Source organism: Emydura macquarii, unplaced genomic scaffold, assembly GCF_026122565.2.
Source record: "Emydura macquarii macquarii isolate MOO-44397 ecotype Brisbane River unplaced genomic scaffold, CSIRO-AGI_Emac_v2 contig_3517, whole genome shotgun sequence".
Lineage (NCBI taxonomy): Eukaryota > Metazoa > Chordata > Testudines > Chelidae > Emydura > Emydura macquarii.
This window is the reverse complement of record NW_027133654.1, coordinates 478,228-489,292: the sequence shown is the minus strand read 5'-3', so window position 1 is coordinate 489,292 and position 11,065 is coordinate 478,228. Positions and strand designations below refer to the sequence as shown.

General features: G+C 41.6%; 1 long non-coding RNA gene across 1 annotated transcript; it reads left to right on the top strand.

Moving 5' to 3' along the window:
- The first annotated feature begins 2,519 nt into the window (after nucleotides 1–2,519).
- On the top strand, nucleotides 2,520–7,835 carry LOC137145248 (uncharacterized). The gene is made up of 4 exons (XR_010917617.1): nucleotides 2,520–2,592; nucleotides 2,689–2,843; nucleotides 4,433–4,512; nucleotides 7,496–7,835. It is a non-coding gene; the product is annotated as an uncharacterized lncRNA (long non-coding RNA).
- Nucleotides 7,836–11,065: the final 3,230 nt, after the last annotated feature.

Here is an 11,065-nt window from a genome sequence, read left to right as displayed (position 1 = left end):
ACAGCCTCAAGGGTTGATACATCACTGCTAACTTTATAGTCTTACCAGCAGGAATTTAAGATAAACCATTTATTCTGTTTGAAGTCCATACCCTGATGCCTCTCATTTGTTTTTGTATATATGCTTTATGATCTGCATGCTCACATCTTATTATTTACCTCACCACAGTCTCTTGAGCACCTTCCATGCAAAAGTGGCTAAGCAATTCTGGGAAACCCTAAAAAACCCACCATTGTCAGGGAGTACTGAATATCTGCACTCTGAAAATTCAGACCCCTTTAAATTGTCTCAGATTGAAAACTGTGATGGGGCATCCATCCTACACAAGACTGGAAGGAGTTAAGTTGGCTAATTAACTGCCCAGGTTGCACCTGGAGGAAGAGCCAGCTAGCAGAGAATTGATTAGATGCAAGGCTCAGCTGGACAGGAACTGGAGGGGCCTGTATAAAGCCCAGGGGCTGCGGGAGTGTAGGTTGCAGTCACTTCCTGGGAGAAGAGAGATGTGTTTGGGGCTATAGAGGGTAGGCGACAGCCCCTGCCTGGGAGGAGAGTGGGGAAGTTAGCAAACCTGGGACGGGATGAGCTAGGAAGATAAGAGAAGGCTCAGCAGGAAAAGCACTGAGAAATAGGAGTGCAGAGTTTGGCTGCTGATTAGAGGACCCCTGAGCTGGAACCTGGTGTAGTAGGTGGGTGTCCCACCTACCAGCCCCTGAGCATATGGAGCAGACCAGAAAAAGGATGATGGATTGCCTGGGACAATTTGTTCTGGAAAGATTTGTTACCTTCCTTCCTCTCTGTCCCATTGGGTCATACATAAATGTTCGCACACATCCAGAGCAAAAGAATATGCAGTGAGAACACTGAGGTTGCAGTGTTATGCTCTCAAGAGTCAAGAAATTCCAATGTTGTTTGAATGCACAAACATAATAATCCCCTGGTGCTTATGCATTACAGTTGTTTTCACTACTTATTTCCATAGAAACAATGCCTCTATCAATACACAAATTGGGGGTAGCACCATATATGAGGAAAGAGTGGAATATATTAAAATTAGTAAGAGTAGTGAAGGTGAAAGCTTTTGTTGCTAGTTGCCACATACTAATACTTTAAATCACTTTTCTTTAAGGAAATTAATCCATGGAAAATATGAATAAGTATCTGTATATATTTGCTTGTAAATTATTTTTAGCTGCCCCTTCTGCTGCACACTGTCCAACCTACACAATGAGGACCACATTTTGCTTTAAATTAACTCTGCTTTAAAGTAACACTGACTTCAGTGGAGTTAATCCAGATTTCCACTATTGTAACTGAACAGAATTTGAGCCTGGAGGAGGCCCTACTTCATTCACTATGTACCCATGCTTCACTCACTATGCAATGTCGGCTCTATGGGCTGTCTATAGCTCTATCATAATAGTATTCAGCTGCTCAAATTTAATAAACTCATCTTCACAGCAGGGATGAGATGCATTTTGCAGATAGGAAATTGAAGCACACAGAGACTGTCTTGTCCAAAGTGGCACACAGGAAACCTGTAGCAGAGATAGTAATATAAGAACCAGATCTCCTGAGTCCCAGTCTAATGCCATAACCACAAGACCATTCTGCCCAGCAGGCAAACTGATTGAGGCAGGAGGTCTTGTAAAAATAGTTTGTGATGGTGTTGTTAGAGCTTATATTAAACCTTTTTGTAATGCATACCTACAAGTGGCAGCGTTAAAGCTGCATGGGGAGTCAACTTAAGCATTTCCTTACTTTTGAGATCTTAACTTTGCAATCTTAGTTTTCATATCAAACTTTTTGTCTTAGGAAAATATTAAGTGTTGTGCCTTGCTCACTAAGGCAGAAACCACCAGAACTCCAAAAGTGGCACCAGCACTGCATACCACATTAGGAGTGTTACATACCCTGCCTGAAAACAGGTCTAACAGTGGTTACCACTGCTTCATGTAGAAATGACTTTTGGATGGAAAACAGTTTTCCATAAGGGAGTATTTTTGTTAAAAACTGAAGCAGTGAGGAAAAAGAACTGGAGGGCAATGTTAAACAGAATATCTGAATTCATGAAAACAGGCTTTTTGTCCTCAGAATCAGTTGAAACAAAGCCATGCTTTATAAAAATGACATTATGGGGATTCCATGTTTGTTGTGTCTCAGTAATTCTGTAGAAAAAAGTGCCCAGTTTGCAAGGAAAAAACGTGGTTTTTACAATGGTCAGGCTAGCAAATATGACCTGGATTCATTCTGACCTATCATACATGAACGTTCTACAAACACCATACTCTCAATGTTAGCTGTTATTTCTGTCACTTGGGTTTGCACAGGTGTAACTTATTAGGCTTGGTGATGGAATAAATCCCCATGACCACCTAGAGAAGAAAAACAAACCCCAATTAGTGACATGCTTAACATCTGTGGGGTTCCTGATTGCCTCCTGGGAAGGGGGGAAGCTAGATGTCCAGCTGTTAATCATCTGGGGCCCCTAAACAGACTGAGGGAGCTGGCTAAGCCAGAGAGTGTAGAGGTAGGAATTTCCTGCAGGAAGAAACCCCTAGGAGTGGAGTAGACTGCTGTGGAGTGGGGGCTGAGGTAAAGTCAGTGAGAGCACTTCAGTGGTGCTAGAGGGGGATGAAAGACTTTAGGTTAGAGGTTTACTTGGATATTCAATTAGTCCTCTTTGTTAAGCCAGGAGAGGTTTTTGAACTCTGGAGAGACTTGGCTGGAGAACCAGTCCAAATGACCCTAGCAGTGCATGGTGTGCAAAAACTGGTGTTCTCATCTCTGGCATTCCCTGTAGGACCCCTGGCAGTATCACATCCCGACAAGGGGATGTGCACACAGTGAGTATGCTACATAACAGGCCTGTAATGGGATTTTATAGTGCTCTTCATAGTGCATAAAGTGGAATAGACTCCAGTTTATAATCTGAGCTGTACTGGCTCTGTGGGCTAACAGGAGTGTAAATCACTTTTGTTGATTTGAGAATGTGCTTTTTTCACAGTTACTTTGCGAAGTAGAGTAGCACTGTGAGGCCCCTATGCTCCTATTCTGTGTGAAAGATTGTGTCGGGGAGCACTAATTCAAAACCTCTGATATAACAGCTTACTTATTATCCATCTCCATCCCCTACCCCTCCTGCTGATCCATGACCCCATCTGGTGTGACTTAGCCAGGAAACAATTTCAGAAAATGTGGTGGAAAACAAGGGATCTACTAGAACCTGAATCTCAGACCTCATTGATGTGAAACCTAGCTAGTTGCATGGAGGGACTCTTCCTTCATGCTGGTTTGCAGCAGCTATGATTCAGATGGACCAAGTGTGTTTTGTGCCTCCTTGGAGGAGAATCTGAATGTGCAGGACCATTGTTCTGTCTGAAGCAACATTTAACTTATGCTTGACTTTGCTGTGGACCTTCTGTAGCTCTTTGGGAGGAGCAGGTCATGAAGTATAGCTCCTTCCCACTTCTCTTGGTCTCACCCATGCAGACAGGATGCGAGGTGAGGAACCATACCCAATAGCCAGTTTTTCTCTCTTTGACTAATCCCTCTCCCAGATTTCAATGCAATTTGGCTTCTCTCTGTACCACTCATCAGGGTGCTAGGGAATAGCTACTTAATTAACTTTTAATTAAGGTAGCATAATTATCTTGAATAGTTATTCCGTGTGAATGATGTGTCTTATAGCAACATAGTGTAGCATAATAGGGGCCTTTATAGCTGTAAATATTTAAAGTTATTGAAAAGCAGGACGCTACCACTGTCAAGAATCATTCCAACTCTTTCATTTGTTTACAAGGGGGAGCTTCTTTTGAAGACTTGTTCCCTCTGAGACTCACTTCCCTAGGAGCAGGGAAGCTGTTTGCTGTCCTATGTGAGATGCACCTTCAGGAGGTCTATAGTCAACTTGGCTGGGAGTATGGGGAGGTGGGTTATAGGATCTTCTTGACACAAGCTTACTCTGTGATTTTTATGGAAACTCTACTGTTGTTGAGAGGCTAGAGAAGAATGGGTTTTTCTTTTGTTTAAGGGCTGCCTATCAAAATACATATGAGGGCTTGTGAGAAATGTGTGTGATTATCTTTTTGGCTTTTCATTTTAACTCTTGCACTTCTTGCTATGGTACCATTAAAAGCATTTTAACATTTGAACCTCCTTTCTTACCTCATTCTCACCGCCTCTGCTTCAAGGGGTTATGTTCTCTTTGAACTGATTTTATTGCTGGTACTACCGTTGCAAATTCTATTCTTTAAGAGGCTTTAGTAAAAGTTTTAAAAAACAAAAGAAAACAACCAAGCCCTACCTACAAAGTCAGTGTTACCCACTCAGTAGTTTAGTTGGACTGATTAGTGTGGACTTTGAGCCTATGAAAAGCACTACTGAATTCAATAGGGCTGTGTGTGGGATTCTCTATCTGTGTATTTGATTTCAGTGACTTCAGGCTCTGGTCCTGCAAAGTGAGGAAATGCACAAGATCAGGTTTGAAGTCACAGCAACTAACACCACTGTCTTGTATGTCTAACATTTTCTATTCTTGTAATATATTAAGTTACACCTTTAATAAAATGTGTTATAAACTATTATAAAAGGAGAGGCAATACAGTCAAGATAATGTGGGTGGAAACTTATTTTGCATTGTTGAGAATTAAATGTGGAAAATTAAGGCTGAATTAATGAGATGTTTGCATGTATTTATAGATGGAGTGATAGCATTAAGTGTTATGGAAATCTTAATCATTTCAGTTCTAACCTAGCGTTCTGAACTCCTTATAACTTCGTTAAAACTTTAATTTATTGGGCTGGAATATTCTAAGCATGGGCTTTGCTTAAAGGTGACTTTTTTTGAAGGATACCTTGAGCAAAACCACTGAGAAAGTGGCCAGCTTTTGGTCAGTCCTTGCATCACTGAGTTTACATTTGTAAGAGACTGAGTATTCTGTTGGGTCAAACCACAGTGAATTGCTTTAAATATATTTTCTCTTAAAACAAATTTGCATGTAATAGAATTTCCTATTGAGTGAACATAAGAACAGCCACACTGAGTCAGATCACTGGTCCATCTAGCCCAGTCTCCTGTCTTCTGACAGTGGCCAATGCCAGGTGCTTCAGAGGGAATGAACTGAACAGGTAATCATCAAGTGATCCATCCTGTTGCATATCATGTATAGCAACGGTTCCCATGCTGAACTGAGGGACCCCCTTGGGAAGGCGCCAAAGATTACAGGGGGCCCATGAGGCTTCAATTATATTGAAGTCATTAAGCCCTCCAAGCTGGGCAAAGCCCCTTCCCCCTCCCAAGCTCTGTACCAGCCAGAGCAGAGGAGCAGCCTTGAGCTCCACACTGGCCAGAGCAGAGGAGCAATGCCCCATGCCAGCTGGGCACCTGGCCAGAGAGAAGCAGCCCCTGCCAATCCACCAGGGCCAGCCTCCATTACCCTCAGTCCATGAGGGACAGGAAGAGGCGGGGCCACATGGGGCATGTGATCATGGCTGTGCCAGAGAAGAGTAATTTTATTATGTATGTAATTTAGTGTTGTTATCATTGTGTTTTATAGGGGTTATATGTGTTTATGGCTGGTGGGGGGGCGGGAGGGCCATGTGTTTTACCTAGTGTTCACTAGTGGGGCTTTCACTCAAAACGTTTGGGAACCAATGATGTATAGCTGTATGTTTGAACACTCAAATCAAGAAATGCAAAAGTTAATAAGGTTGCATGTGCAGCTTTTTATGCCCCTTCTCTGTATGCGTTAATTACATGATCATACTAATTTTCAAAAATATCATTAGGTGCCTGAAAAAACTGTAAATTGTACAGCAAATGAGTCAGGGCTTCTGATGTAGAAATGCCTTTCACAAGTGCTACATAGGAGCAGTAAATGCTACATATTTAAGATTGGAGAAAATTACTTATAATGTATTTGGGTAATGATCACATAAGAACTTTAATGCACAAAGAGGCAGAGAGAAGATTGTGTTCAACCCTAACTTAGAATGTTGTTGACTTCTGAGTTCTCAACTCTGACATGCTCTTAACTTAGGGAGGTTTGGTTTTTTTAATGGAAAACTCAGTAGGAACACACAGTAGGTAGCAAGAGAATAGCTAGAGGGATTGCTACTAACCAATATATAAAATTGCAAGTATTATTGTGTACACAAATGATTATATTAACTTTATACTAATAAATATGTTTACTGTTTATTGTGGAATGTGGCAAAATGACTGTTGAACTGGGAGGGTTCTGACAGCACGTCTCAGATATAAATGAAGCCAATCCTCTGAGGTGTCAAAATGCAAGGATTTTTATTATACTTTGCAGTAATGGAAATAAGGCACATTATGCAACAGTTTGTTTATAAAGCCTTAGACTTTCAGAAATATACTGGAGAATGGTATTGCCTTGCACTAGAGGAGGTCTAAATAGTTCTTTGTCTTCGTTACAAGGTGTTTGTAAGCTGAATAATTAGATTTCTGATTAGAATACATTCACAGGCAATAACAGTTAAGGAAAAGGTTGGAGTACATAGCTGATAAGGACTCTTAGGAAATTTACATGAGGGAAAGCTAGCTGAATGAACTAGATAAAACCGTATACTGCCAAGACTCCTGACAATTGACAGCAAAGCCATGATGTGTACTTGAATCATATCAACAGCAAAAGTTCTAAGTTGTCATGTTACTGTTAACCAAAAAATAGCAATATGCACTTACCCTGGCTTGAAACTTTCTTTCTTGAAGATTTTGTTTTTCCTCCAAATGGTGGAGAGACAGCCCTAAACACACAGATAGTGCTGTGTGGCATAGCATAAGCTTTAACAACTCGGGTATCACATTGGTGACTATATGGACAGTCCCATAGCTGACATTTTCCTAAAGAAAGCAGCATCCTCTTCTTGAGCACAGTCTGAGAATTTACATAAGTACCCGGCACTTCTCACCACCTTAACCTGTGAGCTGTATTTGAAAATAGATTTTAAATAACATTAGTGCTTTCAACTTTAGCGCTGGCCACAGCCAGCTTGCTAACTCCAGCAGTACAGGAACTAAAACTGTAACTACTGTTCCTGCATGTTCTGGTTTATCAATAAGAGAAGGCTTTTTGAAAGTGAACTAAATGCTGCTTATAGTTGGAAAAGGGACACAGTCAGATTAGGTTCTAAATAAAATAGGGCACTGGACTAGGAATCAGGAGACCTGGAATCTGGTCTTGCTCCTGACCAACTGTGCAACTAGAGGTATGTCATTATTCATTTACCTCTCTGGGCTATCCTCCCCCGCTCCTACCTTTTTACCTGTCTAGTTGGATTATAAACTCTTCAGGGCATGGACTGTCTCCCACTCTTTAAAGCACCTAGCACAAAGGGGCCCTGATGTTGACAGGGGTCTAGGCACTATTTTAACATTACCAAATTATAATTATAATAGAAATCAATGCATTTTAAAGATGTCAATGCTATGTTTTCTTTGCATTAAACCTTCTCTTTTGGGTGTTTTCAGCCATTGCAGCACTGTGTGATGTGTGAAAACAGACCTGAATGGACCAAGCAAAAGTGAAACTCCTGTTGGCCAGTGAAAACAGACTACTATCTGAAGTGCCAGAATTGTAGGGATACAATATATGTGGTGAAAAATTACTCTGTTTTGTATTGGTACCACAAGTAAATATGCCTTTATCTCAGCTTGTCTGTTTTAAATGTAAGCTCTGATGGAAAGCCAGTTAGGGATGGGACACTGCAGGATGGATTCTAAGCTGGTGTAAATTTGTCATAGATCCATTGACTTCAATGGAGCTCTGACAGTTTATACCAGCTGAGGATCTGCACCCATCTCTTTAAAGCACCATGCACCATGACAGTTATAGCTGTCTTGTGTTCTGGAGAGAAATTTGAATACTGTATTCAGGTACATATGAAGTGATTAACTATTTCACAGTGCTAGGACTTTCATTGAAATAGGCACAGACCACAAAAATGAAAGTCAATCCTGCTCTGCTGTGCCATGCATGTTTAAAACTAAGCTAAAAACTTGCTTCAGCTTTCTGAGCTTCTAGGACAAGTGTATGCTTGGCGCTAGAGGCTGTAGATGTCTAGGGAAATTGTGATACACTCTGCATAGCAGTCTATCCAGAAGCTTCTTTAGAAGCTTGTTGATTCAGAAACTGATGCAATCTTGGGAGATACAATAGAGCAGTGTTTCTCAATTGGTGTTCCGCGGGAACACTGTTAGGGTTCCGTGAGCAGCTGTTCTCCGCGCCGCCGAAAAAGGGAAGATGTCCCGGATTTTTCGGCGGAGGGTATTGAGTGTAAGTGTAATTTAATTGAGAAACGCTGACTTATTTGTTTGTATATAATTTGCTTATTTTGACATTTTTTTTGGCCCCATATGGAAAAATACTGTTAAGAGTTTGGGGGGTTCCGCAATTATTTATTGAGTTCAAAAGGGTTCCGTGGCCAAATTTAATTGAGAAACACTGCAATAGAGTATCCCTTACTGCAGCCAGATGTGCTTTAGAAGTAAGATTAGCAAAGTTAGGGACCTAGTGGAGGACACTGTGTGGCGATGGAATCCTCTATGTAGTCTGCAGGGCCCATCTTCAGGGTCTGCTTCATTTCAATGGCTAAAGTAGGCCTATACGGCCCAATAAGATTTCAGGAGGGGAAGTACAGCAATAACTACTTACTGTTGGATCCTCTGGCCTAGTCCTTCCTACTGCATGCCCTATCAAACCCTTGCGTGCTGCTGTGCAAGGAGACCCCACAGATCAATCCACATGCTCTTTTTTTATGTACCTACCCAAGAGAAGAATCCCTCTAGCACAGCACAGCTATGCCAGTTCCTCTCACAGGCACCACCGTGGCCAGACAGCTGTAGGCTAGATTTGCCTCTTAGTAAAGTAGATGCTGTTAATACTTCACCTTTGTATAGTGCTAAGAAGTCACTTGCTGAATACTGAATTTTACTAACTTTAGTTGGGGAGGGTAAGACTATTTTACATGGCAAATGAGGATAATGAAGAAACATGTATGAGAGGCAGTAAATAATGACATGCATTACAGCTTATTACAAAGCAGGTCCGGAAGAGTTGGGAAAGGCCAGAATTAGGCATTGGTAGAGAAGATTAAACTGAAGATTGAACAAAGACTGACAAGAAGTGACTTGGGTTTGATAACCAATTGTATCCGTTGTACCCCAAATTCAGAGACAAGGTTGGTACATAAAGTACTTCCTAAATATCAGTCAGATTAGAATAACCTTTATATGGCTAAGGTTTGGGTTTACAGACGGAGTCCAATCCTACACTGAGGTACTCTGTTCATCACTTCCCAGGATCAGGCCTTTAGCAGGTTACTGAAGGAATGGAAATGGGCCAGTGTAGAGGCACAAAAGATGCCTCAGCAGCTTGCATGTGGCCAAGGGTATAGAACACTATGCTCTGAAATGTCTATAAAAGACGATTTGAAGTATCTGAGATCTTTCTTCTACAAATGTCAGATGCTGTCTCAATGCTGGGCCTGTGCAGCTGCTCTGTCCCCTTTTTGTGGTTCAAGCTGCTCACTTTTTTTCCCAAGTGCTGACACTACTAGAGTGTGCTGATGATCCACAATTACGATGCAGAGTGTTGGCGTTTCACAGGTGGCAATTAGCAGCTGGCAAGAGTGGTAGATGATGGGTGAAGAAGAGGACAATCACTCGGAGCAAGCAAAAAGGGCCTGTTTGACCAAGAGCCTGTATTTTCATCTGGCTGGTCAAATAAAAACCAGGCACAGCCAACCAGTTAATCAGGCCTGGTTGATTTCAACATTTCAAGCTCTCAGACCCTGCCCACCTCTGAGTTTAACTACCCCAAGAAGCAATCCACTGCTTCCTTGTGACTTCATTGGTCTATTACACAGATTTCAGGGGGGGAGAGAAAATGGATTAACTAGCACAACTTCAGCCATGTATATAATGTCTGCTTTTTAAATAAGATAAACCATTAGTGCTGGGCTTTTAGTGTTTATGAAGCCAAAACTTCTTAACACATTAAAATATTTAAAGCTGGTGAACAGCAGGACTTATTGTTCAAGAGCATTGTTATCGTGAAGTGTAACTTGTAGCAAGAGTAGAAATGTGGTGGCTGTTTTTTTAAAAAAAAAAAAAAAAAAGGGAAAAGCATCAACCTTCTTTCAGAAAAACCTTTACACAGATCCCTCTTAATGGGGGAGGGAAAGGTTAGACTGTTCAGAAGATTTTTTTGCAGTTGGAAACTTATTCAAACAAGAAAAGAAGAATGGACAGAATTCCTTTATGGAATGACGTTATGGTGTAGCTAGGCATGGATGACCCAGAAGGGCTGAAGTAGGAATTGCTGTGGCTCACAACCCATCCAAAGTTATGACTAGGTCTAGCAGAGGTGGTTGGATGCTATTGTACTGGTAGGCGCTTACAGGATTGAAGCTGAAGGTCTCCCCACAGCCAGAAATACTGTTACTTACCTCTGCTCGCTCCTCTAGGTATGTTCCTTGCTCTTGCCTGATGTGGCCCCAGCATCTCATGCCCTAATGTGTAAGTTAAAATTTGGCTGGTCCTACTCATCTGTCACTGGCCTGCAAGAGCTGATGTATGCTGCAGTCCCTACTACCTGATAGTCGAAGAAAATGTCATTAAAATGTAGCTGCTTCTGTTGGTCGCACACTTGGATTTAGTTTCCAATGTTCGGAGTGTGAGGGCAAAGAGATCATTAAACCTGGCTCCAGTGGACATGTCCCACCAGCGCTGCTCCAACATCGGGACTGTGATGTTTGCCTTCACCAGGAGTTAGGTCATTAAAACACCACTCCCCCTCCCCCCCCAATTCACCTGTCACTGTGGCCCGGAGCCATTCCATAACTGTTCCCAATTCACCATAGGTGCTGAATACATAGCTAGATGCCTGACATTTGATGGCCCTATGTAATATTGAGTTCTCCTGAACCTGTCTTTGTGTTCTTTCCACTCACTTTGTTCCAATAGGAAAGGCTGTTATATTTTTTTCTTCACCTGTTACTACTGATGGGTTTTTCTTGTTTTAAAAGAAATCAATCAATC